Source organism: Schistocerca serialis, chromosome 4, assembly GCF_023864345.2.
Source record: "Schistocerca serialis cubense isolate TAMUIC-IGC-003099 chromosome 4, iqSchSeri2.2, whole genome shotgun sequence".
NCBI lineage: Eukaryota > Metazoa > Arthropoda > Insecta > Orthoptera > Acrididae > Schistocerca > Schistocerca serialis.
The window spans coordinates 156,031,148-156,035,160 of record NC_064641.1 but is presented as its reverse complement, the minus strand read 5'-3'; the positions used below and the strand labels follow the sequence as shown (position 1 = coordinate 156,035,160).

Here is a 4,013-nt window from a genome sequence, read left to right as displayed (position 1 = left end):
GCAAAAGCTAAATAAAAATGAGTTTCCATTTCATAACTAGCTTTGCAGATATCTGAACATAAGTCAGTGAAAATTTTTTCCAGAAGACACAGGATGAATGATTAGGAAGGAAAAAACACAAAATTTCATCACGTTCTGAATAATTTATTAGCTTCCAAAAAATAGTTTGTTGAATTCTCAATATATGGATGATGCTGAATCTTTTACAAATCTTTGAAGTGAGCTGATTTTCTGTCAGCAAAAATACAAATAAATAACATTTATTTTCAGTAATTTAAAATAAGTTCCTTTTGTTCACAGTCATCGAGAAATATAATACTGATATTCTTTGTATTTTAGCAACAGAGAGAAGTTGTATTAACTGTAAACAGTTTGGCAGATAGGAAACATTCACAATATTATTAATACTCATTAATACTCATTAATCTGTTGTAATAACAAATAAACTCAAGCTTTACACTGATGTTTACAGTTCTGCATTATATGGTAATAAAATAATGTGTGTCTCCATAATTAATGAAACACTGATCAGCAGAACAAGTAGAATATGTCAAATAACATTTTATAACAGCATGAATATAATAGAGGGAAACATTCCACGTGGGAAAAATATATCTAAAAACAAAGATGATGTAACTTACCAAACGAAAGCGCTGGCATGTTGATAGACACACAAACATACACACAAAATTCATGCTTTCACAACCAACGGTTGCTTCATCAGGAAAGAGGGAAGGAGAGGGAAAGATGAAAGTATGTGGTTTTAAGGGAGAGGATAAGGAGTCATTCCAATCCCGGGAGCGGAAAGACTTACCTTAGGGGGAAAAAAAAGGACATGTATACACTCACACTCACCCCCCCCCCCCCCCCCACACATACACGGTGTGTGTGCGCGAGTGTATACCTGTCCTTTTTTTCCCCCTAAGGTAAGTCTTTCCGCTCCCGGGATTGGAATGACTCCTTACCCTCTCCCTTAAAACCCACATCCTTTCGGCTTTCCCTCTCCTTCCCTCTTTCCTGATGAAGCAACCGTTGGTTGCGAAAGCTTGAATTTTGTGTGTATGTTTTTGTGCCTATCAACATGCCAGCGCTTTCGTTTGGTAAGTTGCATCATCTTTGTTTTTAGATATACTTTATAACAGCATATAGACACTGTTTAATACTAGGTAATGAGTGTTGATACTGCAGAAATTTTTAAACCTTCTACAAAACAGTTATTCACTGATCAGATGACAGTATATTTTGAATTCATATTGTGACTAAATGATTCTTTATATTTTGTGGTAGCGACCCCCCCCCCCCCCCCCCCCCCATACAAAAATTCCTGACCTATCCAACTCTTCTACACAAGAAAGGAACTATTAGTTTCAAAAGCTAGAAAGTTTATCACTTTCATATGTATCAATATGCAGTACTATACATTTCAAATGTTGAAGGTTTCAATTGAATTTTCCTTTGATACAATTAATCTCAGGAATGAATGATCTCTAGGGCCCAACTCATTTTGAATAGTAACAGAAATAATGAGGAAAGGCATGGTGAGGTTCATTATCCTGTCTTGGGTGAACTGTGCAACTATTGCTCCACATCACACAAGCTGAATGCTCATGTTCTTGAGGAGGAAGTGATAGTGGTTGAATAGGAGTAACAGCACTGACAAAATAAGTAAGTACTGAAAATCGGATACAAAGAAATTATTTATTGCAGTGTGACAAACAGTCTGCTACTTTGGTCTTACCCTATGAAGTTCAGTTAATTACACCATTTGAGAAAATTTTTGGTGACTGCTATTCTGGGAAACAATTTGATTACTTCTTTGTCATTTCCCAAAACTTATTCAGTTGTAAATTGAGGTGGGTTTCTAATATGAACCATATGTACTATTTACCTAATAAATTCCTTCAACTATTTATGATAAGTTTGAGTTAAAAAAACTGTAAATATGGAGCTACAAAAAGAGGCAACAAATCATCTTACTACCTGCTAACTCTTCTTGTTGCCAGGGTGACTTATCCTTTCTCCCATAACCTTTTGCTATTTTATGTACATTTCCCTGTTGCTCTATTTACATACATCTACAGAAAGAAAAACTCTTGATTTCAAAAGTTCATGAATGTTTCAGATTACTGTTTGCACTATGGCTACTTCTACTGGTAGGAAGAAAATTGTTCTGGATAAATGACAAAACATAACATTACATTAGCAGTGGAAGTCCAGATCATCATACTGGATTCCAGGGAACAAAAGAGAAAGTGTAAGTGTAAGTGTGTGTGTGTGTGTGTGTGTGTGTGTGTGTGTGTGTGTGTGTGTGAGAGAGAGAGAGAGAGAGAGAGAGAGAGAGAGAGAGAATATATCCACCGAGGGGGTTACACACTACAAGCCTGAAGTCTTTTGCTTTAGACTGAAATACTGAGTGGTAATGGAAAAGTGAAGGGATAATATTTTGTCTACTTATTTTCTATATCTTCTATGTATTTTTAATTAATTATTTACTTTATCATCAAATAAATTTGTATATGTTCACACAGATATAATTTAGTCACCTAGCAAATGACACTAAGCAGCAGCCTGAGATACAATAGTATATAGTTTAATTTCATGATATTAGACTTGACAGCGAATTTTGTTTTGATAACATTTACTTATACTTTGGCCAATATGTTGACATAGAAACAACAACATTTGCATATAGTTACATATAACAGTTTGATAATCCATTTACTTATTTTAAGAAAGGGTAATAAAGTTGAAATCATGGTCCCTCAATTCACATTTAGCTTCTCATATTAATATGTGCGCACAAGACATCACAGACTGAATTATAGGCACTATAATTAATAAAATACCTGCAGTAATCTATTGAAGGTGTGCTTCCTTGCCCACTTCCTACAAAGCAATTACAAAACTCAATACATTTACAGTACTAAAAATGACTGCACACTTCACATATGAAAATAGCTAGACTCTACAGAAGCAAGAAGATTGTACAGATCTTTCATATCACACTTTTGTTGTAGCAAATATTAGTAAATTCCAACATGTCTCTCTGCTTTTCTTAAAACTACTAGACCTAGATAAACATAAATATTCTTTTAAGTACTGCATAAGGTTCTTACAAAAACACATGTTCATAAATACTGCAATCATGTTTTATACCTAAGTGACACTTATTGTAAGAAATTTAACATGTCTGATGTAAACACGTCAATCACAGAATTTTTGCTGTAAATATTATGCCTGTGCACCATCTTAATTTCAGTGTTTGCATAGTAGTTTCAATCTGGGCTTGTTGTTCTGCTGAAGTATTTGAAAAAAAATATCTGAAGCACTCTTTGTGGCACAGTAACATTTCTGAAGATTGAGCTATCTGTCTTTCAAAAATGTAAATACAACTATGCTTTTTAGATAGTAATAGCAATGTGGAAAGGATAGATTCCTACTCATCACATAGAGGTAGCACTGAGTCAGACAGGCAAGTGAAAAAAGATGCTAGAATATTTCTAGCATTCTATTCTATTGTGCCTGTCTGCCTCAATACCTCCTCTATGTGGTGACTAGCAATCTATCCTTTCCACATACTTATTTTCCTGTCCTGACTTTCCATTGTTTGATTTTTTGACTTCATGTAATGATCCATTGGGAACACAATTACAAGTGAGCCCACAATCAATGAAAGTTGTATGTGGCTGGTTAAACAAAAGGGATATTTTGTTTGGTTGGTTTAGTTACAGAAATTAATTTACTGGAAAGACAGTGGTTTAGACTGAATTTTCAAAGAGATGTTTACTAAGAACTGGAGAAAATTTATTTGTGGTCAGTAATGCTCTTCAGTTTTTTTTGGAGTTTACTCTCAAGTGTCAAAGAGATGACTCAGATTGTGAGACATCTGTTTAGCAAAAAATGTGGAAAGTAAGAAGATGAAGATACTGTACACTGAATGGTTCCCACATTTTAGCACTATTGTTTGAGCTTTAACAATGTCGTTTACTTCAGTTTATTTTCTAGAAAGATTC

The 4,013-nt window shown here is 34.4% G+C and overlaps 1 protein-coding gene across 1 annotated transcript in view; it reads right to left on the bottom strand.

The window, feature by feature from the left end:
* Positions 1 to 991: 991 nt before the first annotated feature.
* LOC126473971 (sodium/hydrogen exchanger 8) overlaps positions 992 to 4,013 on the bottom strand; it is a gene marked incomplete in the record, with an annotated part of 38,660 nt that continues 35,638 nt past the window's right edge. The window contains 1 exon segment of the mRNA XM_050101356.1: positions 992 to 4,013.